The sequence below is a fragment of the Ammodytes marinus genome (genome assembly GCF_949987685.1).
Source record: "Ammodytes marinus genome assembly, chromosome: 7".
NCBI lineage: Eukaryota > Metazoa > Chordata > Actinopteri > Uranoscopiformes > Ammodytidae > Ammodytes > Ammodytes marinus.
Window position 1 is genome coordinate 26,838,573 of NC_137211.1, and position 22,022 is coordinate 26,860,594.

Genomic DNA, 22,022 nt, shown 5'->3' on the forward strand with positions numbered 1-22,022 from the left:
AGTTGAGGAAGCAAGCTGATCTGTAGATCATTCAAATTGCACACAAAAGGAGACTCCGGGGTGACTGTCTGGTGAGGGAAATTTAGGACAGTCTGGCTTGGGTTTACATGTCTCGGGGAAAGGGTGAAGGTCTAATAGCTAATGTATTGGCTAAATGGATTGTCCTAAAGTTACTGAATCAGACTTCTTAGTGCCCCACGAGATATCGCCTCCAGGGATTGATTAACACAGATGTCCTCTGAAACCGTAGGTCAGAGTTAGTTAGGGTCCACCAATCAGGAGTTAGGCGAGGTGGAGCTTACTGACCTAAGGACCAATCAGCTAATTTAGATTTTCAGATTAAAGGCCACCACAATTCAGGAAGAGACAGGTTTTTAGCTTACAGGAATTCTTCATAGCTTTTTGTTTTATGCAGTGTGAGTTTTGTTGTAAATAAAATAATTATTCCTGGGACCTCCTCATCTGCCTCAAACTGCGTCTTCTTTCATCAACCCACTACCAACGCCGTTTTTCTGAGTAAAGGCCGGAAAATATACTGCAAAATCAAGACTCGAAAGTTATTTTTCAACATATATCATATCTCACTTCCGGTGTGCAGTATATTGTGGGTCAGAATACCCCAAATAGCATGCTGATTTCAACACTAACAATCTTGACTGGATGTACACTGTGTGCACAATTACTAGGCATGTGAGGATTTTGGCCATATTATAATTGTTATGCATATTTCCCAACTTCAAGCTGTATAAACCTAAGTGCTTATTGGATTTAAGCATACCAGGTGATGTGTATTTGTGTAATGAGTTAAGGTGTGGCCTGAAGAGATCAACACTCTATATCAAGGTCTGCATAATTATTAGGCAGTTTCTCTTTCTCGGGCAAAATGGGCCAAAAAAGAGATTTAACGGACTCTGAAAAGTCAAAAATTGTAAAGTCTTTCAGAGGGATGCAGCACTCTTGAAATTGCTAAGATATTGGGGCGTGACCACAGAACCATCAAATGTTTTGTTGCAAATAGCCAACAAGGTCGCAAGAAACGTATTGAGAAAAAAAGACACAAATTAACTGCCAAAGATTTGAGAAGAATCAAACGTGAAGCTACCAGGAACCCATTATCCTCCAGTGCTGCCATATTCCAGAACTGCAACTTACCTGGAGTGCTCAGAAGTACAAGGTGTTCAGTGCTTAGAGAGATGGCCAAGGTTAGGAAGGCTGAAACCCGACCACCACTGAACAAAACACACAAGTTGAAACGTCAAGACTGGGCCAAGAAATATCTGAAGACAGATTTTTCAAAGGTTTTATGGACTGATGAGATGAGAGTGACTCTTGATGGACCAGATGGATGGGCCTGTGGCTGGATCAGTAACGGACACAGAGCTCCACTTCGACTCAGACGGCAGCAAGGTGGAGGTGGGATACTGGTATGGGCTGGTATTAATAAAGATGAGCTAGTTGGACCTTTTCGGGTTGAAGATGGCCTCAAAATCAACTCCCAAACCTACTGCCAGTTTCTAGAAGATACTTTCTTCAAGCAGTGGTACAGGAAAAAGTCTGCATCTTTCAAGAAGACCATGATTTTTATGCAGGACAATGCTCCATCACATGCATTGAAGTACTCAATTGCATGGCTAGCCAGTAAAGGCCTTAAGGATGAAAAAATAATGACATGACCCCATTCCTCACCTGACTTAAACCCTATTGAGAACCTGTGGGCCCTGCTTAAACGGGATATTTACAGTGAAGGAAATCAGTACACCTCTCGGAACAGTGTCTGGGAGGCTGTGGTTGCTGCTGCACAAAAAGTTGATCGTCAACAGATCAAGAAACTGACAGACTCCATGAATGGAAGGCTTGTGACAGTTATTGAAAAGAAGGGTGGCTATATTGGTCACTGATTTTCTTTTTGACATGTCGGACATTTTTATTTGTAAATGTTGAGTTGTTTTATTATTCTCACTTTAACAGATGAAAATAAACAAGTGAGACGGGAAAATGTTAGTTTTTTTATTTAGTTGCATAATAATTCTGCATACTAATAGTTGCCTAATAATAGCAAAACATATATATATTCTCGTAAGAAAGACAAAACCTCACTTTTACTTTCGTAAACATTCAGGTTTAGGTTCATTAACATTTTGGATTGACCGAGAGCACTGTAGTAATAAAATGAATCCTCAAAAATACAACTTGCCTAATAATTGTGCACACAGTGTAGTAGTAGGGCATCCGGGTATTTTTAGCATTCTGCATCAGATCACAAGAATTGGGACATCCTAAATCTTTTCTCTACCATACTAAATAGCAGGGAAGTATGGGGACTGGAACACAGGGGACTGTTTATAGTGAATGACAGTAAAACATTGCAGTCAATCTTTCCACACTGCTGTCCATCCAGGCAGTCTGTCAGTCAGATAGCCAGTGAGCCGGTTAACCATTTATCCATTCATAGCATCAATCCACAGAGACACCAGTGGAGCTGCTACAGTCTGTGTGTGTGTGTGTGTGTGTGTGTGTGTGTGTGTGTGTGTGTGTGTGTGTGTGTGTTACTCTGCAGGACCGTATCTGCACGGGACACATGACAGCGGGGGGAATGGAAACCTGTCAGAACATTTCTGGCCTGGTGGCTAATTCAAGACACACACACACACACGCACACACACACACACACACACACACACACACACACACACACACACACACACACACACACACACACACACACACACACACACACACACACACACACACACACACACATAGAAACCTGAACCACAGCCGTTTGTTTTGGACCAGGAGAGTGACTTAGAGATGGAGATGTTTTCCACTGGTGATTCAGATAGAGAGGAGCAGTTGAAGGGTGAGGTATTGTCTGGTGGTGGTGGTTGGGGGAGAATGAACTCATTCCACCCCACATGCAAACACTCCCAGCCAGGCAGGAGAGGAGGGAGGCGTGCGGGTCAGGATGATGGCACACTTGCAAAGGGGCCAGACGTGGTTTTTGATTTCAGACAGACTTTTCAAAACCACCCAGCAGAGATGGAAAACGATGTGTTGCTACTTGGGTTCTCTCTATAAAAACCACAAGAATTCTGCCGACAAAGGCTTGGCACAGACGGGGCCCGTTGGTGACTGTGTCTAAGAAATATGTTAAGGCAGAACGAGGAGTGGCCGTAAACAACTAGGCAACTTGTTATTCTCCTGTTTGTGGTACAGCCCTCAGTCTATATACCTTCCAAACGTGCAACAATGTGTCTCATAAAATAAGATGAGCCAAAACTGTCTTGCTCTGATGTTTGCTGCACAGAAATAAAAGGAAATAAAATGGTACTTAATGAACGCTATCTGTTGAACATTTTAAAACTGTGTGCAGCAAAGAAACCGTCTAAATCAGTGGCACAGTTCAGCTATTATGTGTAGGACTTTTTTACTGCAACACAATACTTTTCAGATTTTGATATGTGGCTGAAATCTGCAGCTGTGCACGCCTGGTTTCCTCTGCTGCTCTTGCATTTTCTCTGCTGCCCAGTCAGGCCCGCGTGCACGAAGAGAAGCACTGCAGTGGACCACATGGCATGTTTGATGACCTTCCGTGTGATGAAAAAAGCCCAGACAGCAAAGTCTGTGTTGTTTTTTCGCTCCTTTTTTTTTAGTAGGTTAGAGGGAAGAGCACCCCACTCGTAGCACAGCACACTATGGTTTCCATTTCTCTCTACTGCTGTCTGCACGAGAGCACACTCCTACGCTGAGTAAAGGCCAAAGCCGTCCAACAAATGTCCCAGAATTGAACCCCCAAAACACAATGCATACCATAAAAATAGATTCAAGAGGAACTGTTATGCTTTTCCGTGTTTACTGACCTATACATGTTGCTGAAGTGTCAGATAGTCGTTTTAAACCATTCCAAAGTGTACAAATAAGATATGTGCATATACAGATGAAAAACAATACATCATTTTAGTGTAAAAAGTGTTACACTCGGACGTGGAGAGAGTGTCAACATAAAATCGTACATTAAAGATGAAGATTAAGGATTGAAGCAGATTTGCCTGGTGATTCGAGACCCTACATTTCCCATGATGCATGTCTTTCATTGGACACTCCCTGCCTCCTAAGTGAACTCTTCTTTCAAAGCACACAGCACACTTTGTAGTGCAGTGCTTTTTGTTAAAAGGTCTAGCCCAAGATGAGATAACCCCCAATGACATCACCATGACGTCGTCAGGGTTATTCTTTCCAGACTTTAGAAAAACTCTTTACAGAACCGCTGACTACTTACAGCTGTTTTTACAGACTGAGATGTACCCTAATGGCCACTCATTTAAAACAGTCATTAACACAAGCAAGCAAAATATATCATCTTCCACAACAAATAAGTGTCTGATTTTATTTTTTATATAAAAAAACGCTATCTGTTGAACATTTTATATATATAAATATATAATTTTTAAATTAATATAAATTAAATTTTTTAAATTAATAATTTCACATTTTCTAACTCTTGTATTTTCCTCGGGAAGGCAGTCCTCCATTATCACTGCCCCTCCATGGTTTACTATAGGCTTTCAGTATAGCGCCATTCTTAATGAGCTTTCAGACTGATCCACCACTACTAATGACACCAACATGGTCCCCATGACGAACAAATGAAGAATTGATTAGGTCCATTGGTTCAGTATATGTAACAGGGATTAGTGTGCCAGGTTGAGAATGGTATTTATACTCTGGGCACTGACACTAATGGGTAGGACCAAAGGGAGGACACACTCTTGCCCTCATTAGCTGGCTACAGTGATAGTCTGTGTTAATCCCAAATTAATCCTGTCTCCATCCGGCCACAACCTTTATTCATTGAAACCGAAATACATACATGTGAAATGTAGCTTCTCTTAATCATAATTCAGCACAAACATATTGACGTGGACACTAAATAAAACAACAAGGTAACGGCTTAGTCCTATAATTATTATTTTTTTTAATTACTGTTTTAATAATGAGCTTTAGGAACTCATTAATAATTTTTATTGAACATTTACATTTTTTTCAGAACAAATTGTGTTTTTGTACAATTATTTGTGTAAATTCTTATAGGAATAAAAATGTTCCCCCTAAACTCTGAAGAATATTGATAGTTTCATTTTATTACCTGCCATGTTTTGCAAAATGTTGAGCCCTGTGCCTACAGTTGTATTAGTGCGTGCATTGAATTTTTAGGGAATTTTGGCTGAACCTTTCAATGTAAACATGAGCGTTTCTCTGTGTATAAGCAGTGGGGATTTGAGCTGTTATATTATGAATGAGACATAGTGACCTTTAGATAATCCAATAACAATATGAAATCCGTTGTGATCATATTATCATTACTGTTGGAGCCAGATGGCTGTGTGTACGAGTGGAAGGCAGCCCGTGTTTGTGTGTGTGTGTGTGTGTGTGTGTGTGTGTGTGTGTGTGTGTGTGTGTGTGTGTGTGTGTGTGTGTGTGTGTGTGTGTGTGTGTGTGTGTGTGTGTGTGTGTCTGCGTGTGTAAGTGTGCTGTGCTTAGTGTGCTTGGAGGTCATCTTTCAGGCATGTTGTTGTTACTGTTTGGGTGGCCAGATTAGTCAGACCTGCTTTCCAGGAAATTGCACCACACACAATTAGCAGAAACTGTAAAAAGTACACAGGCCAACAGGGATAGTGGGCTCACAAAAAGACAATTGGGAGTGTGGTTTTTCATCACTGAAAGTTCCATTGATTTTAATATTTTATTTTGGTGGCTTCTTGTGACTCCAGGAACCCACTGACCCTTTTGGTACATGTACAGTAAGGAATGGAAAAAAATTTAATCATCATCTTTTTTGTATTGCAATTGACTTCTTCACTATGGATTTCTTGATTTTCCCCTACAATTCTACAAAGATCAACTGCAACCTTTTGCTTGAATCTAGAAACTGTTTATATGGATAACCAGTTCTCAAAGTGGGACTGAACAGTGCCTTTCAAATCAAATCAGTTTTATTTGTATAGCCCAAAATCACAAATACATTTGTCTCAGTGGGCTTTACATTTCATACAATATGATATATGATACAATATGATACAATATGACACCCTGCCCTTACACCCTTAGCTCGGCTGAGAAAAAACTCCCAGTAAAAACATGGTAATACTAAGTAAAGTGTGAATAGTGTGGATGCAGGAAGACTTCAGATGCTGCCAAAGGATCCACACCGTCTCGTCTCCACCAGGGAAACTAAGGTTTCCATCGCCGGGATTACATCCCACGTCTCCAGGTGGCATCCTTAACCACTGCAACATCTTTCGCGTTGATGGTCCATTCTCAGATGTTACCGGAGGGGGGACCAGATCCACACCGTCTCGTCACGACCAGGGAAAATGATGTGAGGCAATAGTTTTAATTTTGGACAGGCGTCTTAGGCTGCCAGTACTCTTCTTTGCTCTCAAAATCAGGTTCTCATATAGAATTGTTATCATTTTAGGGGGCGCCCTTAGCTCAGTTGGTAGGGCGTCCCCCCCCATGGGCCTCGGCCAGCAGCGGACTCGTGTTCGATTCCAGCCCGCGGCCGTTCTCTGCATGTCACTCCCCTCTCTGCCCCATTTCAACTCTGTCTCTACACTTTGATTTAGCTTATTCAACTTTTTCTGATTAGTTTGAATAGCCAAGTAGATTAATCTAACAAAACATTATATCTCTTGACTAAATTGATTGCAAGGTGCATGGCTGACAACTCTTATTTTATTTTTGTATAACTCCCTCTTCTATCTGTTGTGTGTGTTCACAGGGAACATGGAGTGCTAGTTTGCCTTGATGTGGAGTCACCGTGTTTCCATCGCACACAATAGAGTTCTCCATTTCAGGCGACTGGTAACTTTATGCACCACACACCAAAGCAAGTGTAATAATTGGTACATCATGGGGAGGCAGATGGGTGTGTAGTTTGTGCTCAGCTTTGTTTGTAGAGTGGCAAGAAAAATATCCAGGGATTTGCCGGAAATACAAAGACTTCATTGCACCAGACACTTAAGCAAGTGTTATCTAATAATGGAAATGGTGGATTAAATACATATATGTTATGAAGCACAGCACCTAATTTTACTCTCAAAATTCATATTTTAACAATGGTTAACAGATACGAATGCTAATGTATGAAAAAAGGGAGTAGTGGCACATGTTCTACTTCAAGCACTGTGTATAACACAATGGATGTCAACTCCTTGGGGGCTTCTTCTTCTTCTTCTTCTTCTTCTTCTTCTTCTTCTTCTTCTTCTTCTTCTTCTTCTTCTTCTTCTTCTTCTTCTTCTTTTAAAATCCACCCTGAACCCCATATGACTATATCCACATCCAGGAAGCATTCATGTTCATTGTTTTGCTCTTTCGATTCTGAAGATGCACACAGACTTTGATCAATATTTCAAGGGTTGTGGTTTTAAGTCGGCCGTAAGTTGCAGTATGCTGGTTGACTTCATGCTATCCATCTCCCAACACTGTATGCGTCCATTGCCCATGCCTTATGAAAACAGAAATGAAATGAATCTGCCTGCTGATTTACTATGCACAGGTAATGAGAGACTGATGGGGGAATATGAAGGCAGCATTGGATTTACATTTTTAACAGCTGTGGTTGATGGGGCTCATCATACATGCATGCAGAATGATACACACATACGCATGGATATATTAATATATGGAAAGATAATACACTGTAGATGAATACACTGTAGATGCATACTAGGGATTTACTATTGAATGACTCAATGCATTAGATATACCTCCCCCCATCCTGACGCATAGAGGCTACACATGCGTTGACTACCGTGAGCATAAAACATGTTCAACATGCATTTTCAACATCAAAAGCTATGGACTGCTCCCTCATAATTGCTTTCCTTTCATGAGCGGAATGCACTGTGAATAATGAAATCTCAGTGGTAACAGCAGGGACTGGTATACAGTATATCGTTGTGTGTGTGTGTGTGTGTGTGTGTGTGTGTCTCTCTCTTTTTGTCTATTTATCACATGGCCTCCATACACCACCGCCACCGCACAAACCCCTATAGGCTACTGGCACAAGTGAGCACTCACAGCATGGTGCTTGCATAACACACTTGCATACTAATACCCCATTCAGCAACTCCCATCATTCTCATTATGATGCTCTGTAACTACAATTCCCTTTACACAACTAATTACAGAGGAAAAATATAATAACCAGTGTTGTCTATTCAAATCAAAGGTCTTTGGTGTTTTCTTTCACGTGTGTACTAGCCTACATACTAATAATATTAACATTTCTGTCAAAATAATGCCACCCATATTACAGTTCTCTAAAGTGCATCAAAATATGGTTCCAATTTACAGTGACAGTTGAGTAATTGAATCCCCATAATAATTAGCATAGTAAATGCTAAACAGAGCATTAACCAGTAGCGTACCGTGGGGTTTCAGTCAGGGCCTTCAGTAGCAAACTCCGACCAACCCCTCCCCCCCCCGCCCCCCCAACACTGAGAAACGCACACGTCAGGTGCCGATACAGCCAACACAGCCACATACAAAATATAGGCTAAAATCACAGTATACACTAATGCATAACATGAAGAGCTTGACAGTTGATCTTCAACAACCACAGAGCAGCGCACTGCGCACGCACACCACTGTTGTTTATCCTACACCAGATAGACTACTGCACCATCACCATCAGATATTTCATGTCACTCGACAACTGTTTGCAAACGCAGAACACAACACAACACAAGCATCCAGTTATTGCAATAGGGTTCACCGGATGCTTGCGCAACTTCAACGGATTCAATTTTGTATAGCGACAATATTACCAGTGCACCGCATTCACTTCAATAACAAAAATTAAACATGCCAATGAGCCAATCCAACCAGCATATTAAGAAGAAGTGTAGTTGAGAGTTGGTTCCCATATTATGCTTAGAAAGCGGCATCAACAATGAAAAACAGCATCACCCACTGCCCACATAACAAACAAACAAAATGGTTTTAAAACCCCATAAAAAATGTTATCTCTTCACAGATAGACACAGCCAAAAGTAACACTCACCCATCACTTGTAGAGGAAATCCATTCTCGGATCCTATAAGTCATTAAGGCTGTTAAAATCCGTGATGTGCCATGTTCCTTCACAGGTTTAAAAAGCAGACACGGCCAGCAACATACCGGTAACTTGTTCCGCTCGGTGCTAGCTGTTAGCCAGTCATAGCGTCGTAGTTACAGTCAGTGAAGTGCTGCAAAAAAAACGTTGTCAGCCCATCCAGCTTATGTGTAGTATTCCTGTCGAAACTATATCTAAACTATGTTAAACGATCACCTTTAAATAGCCACGCTAGATCGGCAACGGGTCGGGAGCAGTAGGTTGTGTGAAAGATGGCCATAGTAGTTCACTCACATCACAATGCTAATAGCCCGCCCCGCCGAAGTTTCAAACTTCGCTGATGACATCACGGGGGGCAAGCGGCTGAGAAATCGCTGGGCCTTGGGGCGGGCTGTCACTACACATCAAAATCTGATTGGCTGATGAGACACGTCAGTCAACATTATTATCCAATAGGAGACGGTAGCTTCAATGAAAGGCCAGCAATACTTCTAGTGAAGGTCCCGCTGCTCCACATAGCTGTGATGCGTTTAGATGAGATATGCCTGGGAAATCCAGCTCAGCCTCACAAAAAATAACTATATTGCAAAAATGTTTTAATTGTTTTTGTAACGTACTGATTTTTTTTATTAAATTCAGACACATTTAAACACAAATTAATATAATTTTAAACAACAAAAAAAAATATATTATTTGGATTTTGACAGGGCCAGCAGAGAAGTTAGTTGATGCCTAATACAAATGAACTAACCATTTATCAATCAACTAAAACATTTTGTAACCATCAATAGCATTAATTAAGCCTTAACTAACAGTAAATGAATGTACCCCTAGTGTAAAGTGTTTTGATTAGGGCTGTCAAATGATTAACATTTTGAATCAGATTAATCACAGGATTCTGTGGATTAATCACGATTAATCACGGTTAATCACGATTAATTCTACCATTCTACTCTCGGCCGGAGAGTCTGTTTAGTAATTTTCCTTTCTCTTCTCCCTCGGTCAGGTGTGTGAGCGTGCATGTTGCCGCAGTAATCGATCATTCCACATGGGAAACGTGTTTATTTAAGTTTATGTGAATAACCCGAGTGTGAGTAGTACCCTACATGCAGTCCCGATCGCTGTTATAAATTAGGCTATAATTTATGCATGTTATTAACGGCCGCGATTCGCGGGTCGCAACAGCTGTTGTAATGTCTCCTCATGAGCGGAGTTTAAGCCTTTGTTTCTTTTCCTGCGATCTATGCTGCTGTGTCTGTGAAAGAAGGAAAATAAAGAGCGGATAAACCATACTCCTGCTCTCGTTGTCTAATGCTTATAGTCTGAAGATTTTGGCCATAAGTGTTCTGGTCGACACCTCTGAAGTGAAACCTGTGATACAAGCAGATCAGCGCGGTACCGGTAGGCTACATCCACCAGTTTCCTCCGCTACAGTGTGTGTGTGTGTGTTTGCACGTGCGACCACGTTCTATGGGACTGTTAATTTGTAACAGAAAGCCGACGTTATGTTGATGTCACGTTAATCACACACACCTCTGAAAACTGCAGGCGTTTGTTTCCTCCCGTGAACGGAGCAGAATGTTTCTCCTGTTGCTTCCGAGAGCAACTACCAGCCGTGTAACAGAGGTGGCCGTTAGCAGCAGTTATAGGTCCGTGGTTAGCAGTTTTAGTTTAAAACACAGACTAGCGTGCTGCTATGTTTGGCCGCACGCAGCTGCTGATCCTGGGTCAGCCACAACGTTAGAGTGACTGTAGTACAGAGCGGGTGGGAAGTATATATATATATATATATATATATATATATATATATATATATATATATATATATATATATATATATATATATATATATATATATATATATATATATATATATATATGATTTGAGAAGTAGTTGAGGATTCAATGTTAAGATATGTATTGTCAATGCGACCTTGCATGCTCTCTCAGTCAGTCAGTCAGTCAGTCAGTCAGTCAGTCCTTGGTTGGAGCTATAGGGTTTCCCCTCAGTGTCTTTTCCCTGTAAAGTGGTTCCAAGACATTGCGGCTCGCAGCATTGACATGACTTTTTTGTGTTTTCAGTGGAGACCAAATCCTAGTGGGGCTGTACTAAAATACTGGAAAAAATGTCATCTTCTCATCCTTGGGCACCATTTTGACCTGACACCATCTGCAGTCCTCAGAGATGAAAGGCTTGATCCTGCAGCGATGAATTATACATTACCAGACATGTGGCCTAAATGGGGTTATTCATGTAGGTAAGCAGAGAAGATCCACTGGGGGTATTCACACGCATACCGAACAGAGAACGCAAAGCTCCAAAGCATTTACACTTTGAGATGTGAAGGTTCAGGGTCCAGAAAGAAAGAAAACAATACAGAAGCAAGACAGGCCGAGAATCAACTATGTATCAATTATGTATCGTTCTTATGTAGTGTTCTCTGCAATCTGAAAGTGAACATGACCAGATCTAACCTATACCAAGAAAGAGCAACTTGCATCAAAAGAAACCTTCTATATAGTAAATAGAATGTCTGGGTGTGCTACTAACAGCTGACTCCCTGCTGAACTGAAGACATAGGAGAGAGCTATAAGGACATGTGCTCTCTATATTACTTAGTTTTCTACACTGAGCGTGTTTGCACAGTAGCCCCCCGACATAATACAAGCAAAGCTCTACAATAGACTTGAGGTCTGCAGTTAATGAATGAATATGGAGTCATATGTTCATACAGCCGTTTTTGCGTGATTTTTTGTTACTCTTATGCTGGGCTTACACTACACGACTTTTCCCGCGATTTGACAGTTGCAGACAATCTTCCAATGTCGGACTGAAATCACAGGAGTCTTGCCGGAGTTGTGGCGCGCGCCCGTAATCTCAGTGGTTTGGTGTAAGGTGGTCATCCGACCCGATTTCACTCAGTCTTCTTCCTGTCTTCACGTTCCGACATTATCAAACAGGTGTGATATTATCGTTAGTCTTAAGGGTTTGGCTCAAGCGAAATGACGTAAACACTGTCACACTCTCGCATGCACCAAGCACGACACAGGAGGAGCGGCATTAGTCGCGACCTGTGTCCGCCTGTGAGGCACTTATTTCGGAAACTTTAACCTAGTAGCCTCGGCTGGAGAACCAGCTGACAGCAGCGCAACCTTAACACTTTACAGTCAAATTTAGGGTTAGGCGTTAAAGTTATTGGCGGACGAGATCAGTAAATAAAGCTGGTCAAATAACTAAAGGAAGTCCCCCGCTCGGAATATTGAATAAACTTTTTTTTATTAAATAATCACAATCGCGTTTGCGGAAATAACATTAATCTCAAAAGGAATCTAGTTGTAGTCTTGCAATATGAGACCCCCAGTCTTTTCAAAATCTCAGTCTGTGACTGAGAACTAATGACTAATTGTCTTCAGGTGTGAGTTGATTGTCTTTAGATGTGAGAGAGTTTCAGTTTTCAGTCTTTTCAAAATATTTTCAAAGTCCATCAGTGTAAACCCAGCATGACTTACCCCTGCACTGGGGGTCTTCACCCTCCAATTCTGTAATGCAAAACTAACCAATGCTAGCTACTCATGATGAGTGCAGTGAACATATTTTTGGATTTGCAGATCTTTATCAAAGGTTTTCCCACACCATGGTTGGCTCGGGTGAATGTGAAGGTGCCTGGATGAAAACATATAATAAGCAAGACCTTGAAAGTGCTTTGGGTTTATCAAGCCTTACCCATTGTCTTTCAAAGTGCTTGGATTTAGCCTTTGGGATCTCTGAGCTTGAGCCTTAACCCCTCACCCTCTGCTTTAGAATGGGTGGCACACGCCCTGCGTTCCAATCCCCATACTTTCTGCTATTTAGTATGATAGAGAAAAGATTCAGGATGTCCCAATTCATGTTGTCACATTTAGCATGCTTAAAAATACCCGTATGCCTACTACATCCGGCCTAAGATTTTTTGTCTTGAAATCAGTGTGCTATTTGGGCGATTCTGACCCACAATGCAGTGTGCCCGGAAGTGACGTCACATCGACAGAGCCTCTGTATGAAAACAACCAGGGAAGCGATGGAAATTTAAGCAAGAGGCAAGATCAAGGGCCGATGTTATGATGAAATCAATAAGTAAAAGTACCGGTATATCCCAATTGTTTGCCTACTGCCTGCTAACTAGATTCTTTTTATGATCAGCTGTAGTATGAAGAATAGAAAACAGAAAGAGTATGCATTCGGAACGCAGGGACGGTTTAGAAAAGAGATATTAAGGCCTGTTTCAGATTTAGCCAGCATAATGAATATGATCTTATTCCCCCATAGTATTGTTGCAGGCTACCACTCTTCACCTGCTCTTCTCTCTCTCACACCTCCCCCTTTACCTAACCCCAGAGCTAATCTGAGCTTGTTCTCCGTGCTATTCGTCCTATGGAGCAGATTAATGAAAGGGGAAATGTAACATACTATATATGTTATATATAATATTGGTATGCATAAACACGCGCACATTCTCAACATACATGTTCAAAGGTGCCATTAATAGGGACAGAACACCAACCTTAAGCATGTATAAACATAGAAACGCATGTCAGAAAATTCACACATAACACACGCACGTCCACACACCGGCACACACACACACACACACACACACACACACACACACACACACACACACACACACACACACACACACACACACACACACACACACACACACACACACACACACACACACACACACACACACACACACACACACACACACACACACACACACACACACACACACACACACACACACACACACACACACACACACACACACACAGTTGTGTTCACTTCCAGGGACATTACATAGACTTACATTCATATCCTGGAGACTTGCCCTAACTATAACCTCTACTTTCCTAACCCTTACCCTAACCTTAACCTTAACCTTAACCTAAGTCTACTCTTACCTCAAAGTATTCACTCTTAAATGTCATTATTACGTTATAGGGACTTTCATTTTGTCCCCAAAAGGAAGGTATGTCCCTAAAATATCGCTATGTAAACAGAAAAATGTCCCCACAGCATGAGTAATACACACACACACACACACACACACACACACACACACACACACACTTGGCAAAGGAAGCTGCCCCAAGGCGGACCTTTGCTTGATGCATGCTGGTAGCTGCGGCAGTTGCACTGGGTGGATTACAAGGCGCTCATACAACAGTGAAGAAAGATGGAGAAGCTAATTTTCCTAGGTCTTTAGCTTAAAGACTATGCATGCTGGAGGACCTGAGGCCGACACACAAGCTAATCCCAGTGTGTGGGCCTGTGTCTTAGAGTAAGTGTTTGCCTACACGTGCCTATGAGTGTTTTTTTGTTGTAGTGTGTGTGGGCGAGAGAGGTAGAGGAAAAAAAGAGAGAGAGCGCACCAAAATAAAATCGAGAGGTAAAGAATGAGGGGGTGATTTTCTAACAGCTTGGCCTTAACAGAGGCTTGCACGCTCTGCCCCCAGTGGGTTTCAAGGAGTGTGTGTGTGTGTGTGTGTGTGTGTGTACGTGTCAAGCTTAATTGATGTTCTTTTATCAGTGTGTCAGCTCCACAGGGGGAAAGCCACCTGCTAACTCCTCATTCACTGACCACTGTCACGCTTCATAAACACTAGCACGCTTTTCTTGGGTGCAGTGAATTGAACAGTGTGTTTGTATGTATAATTGACCTCTATACAGTACATTACAGTTCAATAATTTCAAATTAGCTTTCTTCGGTGGCGAAAAGAGCTTGGTATGATAAAATGGCAGGCAATGCATTCAAGCTGTCTGATTTATTGAAGTGCCTCAAAAATTGTCAAGATGAAATTGATCTGCGGTTGTGTATCCATCAGATACAATGACACATAGGAATTTGGTCTAGTTTGCAGAACCCCCCCCCCCCCCCCCCCCGCGGTAATTTTTCAAAATTTTCAACAACAACAAAAAAGCAATCTTTCTTATGTATCAGAGACACCAAATATAATTGTATTTGCCTTTTGGTTTTCAGCTTTTGCCCCATACATCCTCTAGGTCTCAGCTTTAAAACTTGCGGCTGTGCCCGTTATTGTCAAAAATGATTGTAATACTCCGCCTCAAAACGTTTACTGAGACAGCCATGAGAACACAGCAACATTCTTTTAAAGTCATTGGATAGGAATTCTGGGTAAGCTGATGTCTACACAATCGACGCAACACTTTGAAAAATAAAAAAATAAAATCAAAGACCACAGTCGTAGGGGTTTTTTTTTGCCTCCAAGGAGATCCTCACTTATGTTTTTGCTCTTGTATGCATGGACTACACGCAATGCAAATCTTGATGCGCTAGTCAGATGGGCTTTGATACAAGTGGTAGTGAAGGATAGTGATGAAGAGGTAGAAAAAGGAGGGGGTGGTGATGGACGGAGAGGGGGAGGGGTAAACGAGCAGTTGAAGAATGTGTTTGTATGAGAGATATGGGGGGTTGGTGTGTTAATAAATGTGCATGGATGGGCGTGCGTGTGTGTGTGTGTGTGTGAGACGGGGGATGGGTTGTGTAACAGTGTGGGGGGTTGGGATGTTCAGTTAGAGGTGGTTAGTGGGTCTAGCGCGTGAGAGATAAATGGGCAGGGAGGCGTTATTCATGATAATTAATAGGAGGACCATGGCGATTTATGGCCAGTTGTTCTCCATTTAGAAATCCACTGAAGATTGAGGTGTCAGCATGGGACACATGTCAGGAAAGACACGGGCAGAAGGCAGTGTGAGGGAACATTAGAAAAACATGTATGGCCCTTTTTTCTTGACATACAATTGTGTCAAGAAATCAGCCTTGATTTCTTAATTTTCTTTCTTCTCAAGGGCTGAATATTTCATGATAGTTGGAAGCTTTTTAACCAAGGTCCAGTCATCCATGTGATTGTGATATCTATGTATTTTCTGTGGCATCATCTAATGTTTCCTTTAAAAGAGTTTGTTTTACCTTTGTTTTACCAGAAAATAGGTATTATAATTCCTATTCAATAATGTATTTTTTTAGTTTCTTTCAGGTAAAAAAAAAATGTTTTGTGATTTTGTTCAACAAGCAAATTAATAATATAGGTTGCCTTTTCACTTTTCTTACTTCCATTTATCCTGCCAGTACGCACATTCATTTAAAACCAATTTTAGTGAAATTCAATGGCTGCAATGATTCCATAACTCAGTAGGTCCATTATCTCAAAATGAATCTGCAAGTGCTTTGATTATAATTTAACAATCCTTCACATATAAAAAGCCTAATTTTCAGGTTAGCTGGAAGCTAGCTGTAATTGGCTGCAAAGGAGCTGCTTTACAAAGTTACATAGCGCACCTTTAATTACAGCAGCTTTAAATCGGCAGAGACAGCAACATAGTGGGCTCCAGCAGTATGGGCAAAAGTCCAAAGCTTGCATACATTTCTCATGTCTGCATGTCTGGCCAATCACTGCATGGTGTAGGTTTGCTTGGCAGGCTGTTTTTTCTTTGGAAAGTTCAAAACATTCTTGGAAGCTGCCCTCTATCATAATGCCAAATACGTATAGGGGGAGGGGGTTTAGATCAGGTTTGATATGCATTCACGGGCCTCAAGGACACTCATTCAGAGAATCACTGTTGAATGTGGCATACACTTTTTTTTATTCCAAAAGTCCTTCAATAGAAACCTTCAAATGCAAATCATCTAAGGTCCGATTTCATTTAGAAAAATAATAATAAATATTCTATTTTCGGCATCTCTTTAATTCCTTTTAAGAATCCTTAACAAATATTAAGTCCCAGAGACGGTTTGCTTTTAACCTTTTAGAATTGCGACTGTTTGCCGCACACGTGTCTCAGAAATATGTGAAGGTTTTTTTTTTGTTTAACCTTCATCACATTTGATACAGTTTCTGATATGAACTGTAACATTCCTTTAAGGAACGGACAGTACAGACATTTTCTTCCCTATTAAAAACAAAATAACAAAATATGGTCTCCTTGCTCTCACCATCCCACCGCTTGCCCTTTGGAGTAAATGTCCCAAAGTCTGGGTTACTCTGACTTCAATACACAGCAGTTTACATTCTTCCTTGTCGTTTTCACAATCTCTTTCACTGTTTTGGAAAGTGAAGGTAATGGAAAAAAACAAGGCCCCTTAATGCAATGCTTTTTCACATGAGACCCTAGAACATTTTATGAGAAAGCACCTTGTAAAAGGTTGATATGACATGAGAGTGATTCAATGAGGCTGCATCAAATCCTGTGTCATGCAGAAAAAAAACAGTGGCTTTTAGATCACTGACATAACAATCGGTTTAATATCAGTGCTTGAAGCGGAAAAAATCAAGTGTGCCACTCTGACTATCTGTGTGTGTGTGTGTGTGTGTGTGTGTGTGTGTGTGTGTGTGTGTGTGTGTGTGTGTGTGTGTGTGTGTGTGTGTGTGTGTGTGTGTGTGTGTGTGTGTGTGTGTGTGTGTGTGTGTGTGTGTGTGTGTGTGTGTGTGTGTGTGTGTGTGTGTGTGTGTGTGTGTGTGTGTGTGTGTGCGTGCGCGCGCATGACATTTTATGCGTTTGGATAAATCACGGACGGCGTAGCATCTAGATCAAGGAGACTGTGATTGACTGAGCATCACTTGACTGCCATTAAATGAACATGTGCCAAGTCATATACATCATAACAGCTGTCACATTGATCACCTGGCGACACACACACACACACACACACACACACACACACACACACACACACACACACACACACACACACACACACACACACACACACACACACACACACAGGTTGTGTTTTCATCACTTCTGAGGACATTACATTGACTCACATTCATTTCCTGGAGACTTGCCCTAACCATAACCACTACTTGCCTAACCCTCACCCTTACCCTAACCTCAAAATAAACCTAAATCTCAGTCTGGCCTTACCTCAAAGCAAGTATTCACCTTAAAATGTCATTATTACGTTATGGGGACTTCCATTATGTCCCCAAAAGAAGGCACGTCCCACAATAACACTGTAAACAGGAAAATGTCCCCACAACATCAGTAATACCAGCCCACACAAACACACACACACACTCTCTCTCTCTCACACACACACACACACACGCAAGAACGCAGAGCAGTTTCTATAATTTTTCGTGTGTATGATCAGTCAAAGGAGGATACTGAATTTCATCAGTGGGAGCTATCAGACTCAGGGAAGACCACTGACTTGACTGGGGTGTGGCACACTGCATTGATGGTGCCTGTGTGTGTGTGTATGTGCGGTTCGTGCTCCATCCCCATATATATGTAAACCTTCAGGCGTGGCGGCACGATAAATCACAGGACTAACAGAGCGAGACACCCCAACAGCTGAGGGGAAAGGATGGCCTTTCATGAATATATATGGAGAGAGTGCGTGTATCTTTGCCAACTGGCTGTCTCAAGTCGGCTCTCTCCTCCTGACACGACCAAAGATTGAGTGATTCTGTTGCACACCAGCTGTTTGACAGTGGACCGGCACACACACACACACACACACACACACACACACACACACACACACACACACACACACACACACACACACACACACACATGTTTGTACGGCTATTACTCGTGAGGACATTCATTAACATAATGCATACCCTAGCCCCTTACCCTAACCATCAAAACTAAATGCCTACCACAACCCTTACACTAACCCTAACATAAACCTATTTCAAAAACTGAATATTTACCTTCAAACAGCCGTTTTAAAGGCCTGTCTCAAAGTTAAAACCGTCCAAATTGTCCTCACTTTCCAAAAAGGTCCTCACTCTTGCGCTCCGAAACTCAAATTGGTCCTCACAAAAATAGTTGTACAATTTGTACACACACACACACACACACACACACACACACACACACACACACACACACACACACACACACACACACACACACACACACACACACACACACACACACACACACACACACACACACATGCTTATAAACACAATGTATGTGAGTATGGTATGGTGGGACACACACTGGGACGCGCTCACACACCCACACACCCACACTGGTGCTCACACTCGCATCACAGCTGCTGTCTGCTCCGGGGACATGGACATCCATCTTCCACTACATCAGGGAGAGTGACAGATTGCTCTTCAAGTTTCAAATCCCTGTTAAGCAATGGCAGCAGGAGAGGTTGGAGCCAAATACCCCAACCCTTCAAGACTTCAACAGTCAGCCATGTCTTACCCTCTGTATACTGACTGTCTGGGGGCTGGTGTTGGGGGGAATTTTACTCAAAAGGTTGGGTTGGCTGAGATTATAACAAAAAACAAGGAAATGATTACTCATACAACCTATACTTGTAGTCAAGGAGCTAGTTCTGTTTTATTTGAATTCACACTAATACAATGGAGTATGCATTTACAGTCCAGTTGCATTATGGGTGATGTAGAAGCCAAACTAGGAAGAAGAATGCGTGGAGTAGAAAAGAAAAGTCGATTTTGAAACCGTGTTTTAAAATGTCTAGTGTGCATCCGATATAATGTTATAGTAGTCCAATGCTAAATCAGTGCTACTCCTGTAGCATTTACTAGATTAAGAAAATAGCTAATCGGAACCATGGTTTAATCCAAGGGTAAAATTGTAATGTTTTGCCTCATATAGTAGATGTCATCATGAAACGTTGCCAGTTGATTACTTCCATTAAAACAAGAGTTTTTTTTCAAAAATATTTGAATATATATGCAAATTTGACAATTTATATACCCTTAACCCGAATTGCTATTTCCGCCCCCTGTAGCTTTACAGCAGGTGAGAAGGTTGTCCATCCAGGTTGTGATCCTTGAAGGTCCTAGATATATTTTCCGGTGAACAACCTTTTACAACAGCCCATGCCTGTTTTCCAAAAAAAGGGTGTTTGCCCCCTAGGTATCATGAACAGAAGATATTCATACTGTGCTGTTGACGAGGACAAAATGGTCATGCAATGAAATGGAATTAGATGTTTCTTTAGGAGCATTTCACTGAGGAAACCAAAGGAAGCTTGATTATAATGAACTGGTGCTGCATTATCCTTCAGTCTGTATCCCTCCGCCCAAGATTTCAAATCAATCTTTCCATTATTTTCATCCCAAACTTCCCTCTTTGTTTTCCTCTGAATGGATTTCTCCCTTATCATCTCCTCTTCCTGTCACATACGATCTCGCCATCCCTCTTTTCAACAGCTGTTCTATCGGTTCTATTCTTTTCCAGAGGCCTGGCTCTCTATATTGGCTTTCATCATTACCAATCAGACAGTAATCGCTCCATCCATTCATTCACTCCATCCATTTTTTTTCAGCAGGCCGTTTCTTCTCAATTCAATTCAATTCAAAGGGGGCGTTGTCGGGCATGAAAGTTTCAATAAAAATGTCGGCAAAACAAATATTAAACCAAATATTCGGACAGTACACAATTAACAGTCATTTGAACATGAACATAACATTAAGATTGATTTATATGAATTATACAGACATTTTATCTTTTTATTTTTTTCCTTCAACCTATATTTGTGTACGGTTGAGATCATTGAGGGGCGACCCTCATTTGTCGAGTCAAACAAAAATGCAAAGCAAAAACAACACAAACACAATGTACAATGCAAATACATCCAAACACAACAAGCTATTTAATTATTATTTTTTTTGCATTTTTCTATTTTTAGGATTGGAAATTAATTTCTTGTCTGCCGCCATGAAATCCATGAAATTGAATCTATTAATTTGTGTGATGCGTTCCTGTACCTGACCAAATAACCATGTATGTACCATATGAAAAATGTTATAGATAAAATGTGAATTATAAAAAAAAAATAAAAAAACACATCAAGCTGATAAAAAGAGCCAAAACCATTGAAACATTTAGACAGCGATGTGGAATGGCTGGAAAGAAAATGACTATGTATTATAAGTACAATATAAAGTTGTTTTCAACATAGCCTACAATATAGCCCATTGGCGTCATCTTCTTTATTTTTTCCCTCTCTCCATCTTTCCACCTCTCTCTCTATCCTTCATCCTCAGCTCCCTCCACCCCTCTCTATGGGGGAAAGACGCTGCATCTGCGGGCGCCATGGTAACAACCCAAACACTGTTGCCGTGGCAGCAGCAGCCCCCCCCCCCCCCATATCAAGCTAATTGAGACAATTATAACAGCATCAGCTGTTATACCAGTAGCTCCCTTCCCCCTCTTTTTTCTCCCTGGTTTCCTCCTCACCCTTCCCCCTCTCTCACTCTTCCATCCCTCCATCTTCTCCCTCCTCTCCTCTCCTCCCCAAACTCCTCCCACTCTCTCTTCTTTAAGCACCATATCTTTTTTCCTATTCCAGTTATATTTGTAACAACCGTTATCAAGTGGTTTCAAGAAGCACTGCAGGCACATTATTTTGTTGAGATTTTTGTCTATTTTGCTTCCAAGAAATGTCTTCTTTTATAATAGTATAAATCAAAAGGTCTAAAATTTACATTTAGGTGTTTATTTGACGGAACCTTGTCTGTTTGAGTCTGAATATTTCTCTTAAACAACCATCTTTAACAGCCATTATATCAACATTACTTTTTTTTCAATACTCTGAACCAAAATTCTCAACTTGATAACGCACTTACACCTACTAAACTTTCAATGATAATTCTTAGCACTATTCTGAAGTGTATTAGTTTATTCAAGAATGATGATTTGTTGATGATGGTGATATATTTTCTTCTTATAAACATGCAGATAATGCATTTTTTTAGACCTGTACATTAAACTTTTTTTTTTATTTATTAAAAAAAAAGGTGCTGTATTCAAGATCCAGGAAATAAATGTTTGAACTCTGGCTTTATCTGATTTTTGTTTTCTAAAGAGATGCAGATATACGAATGATTAGTTATA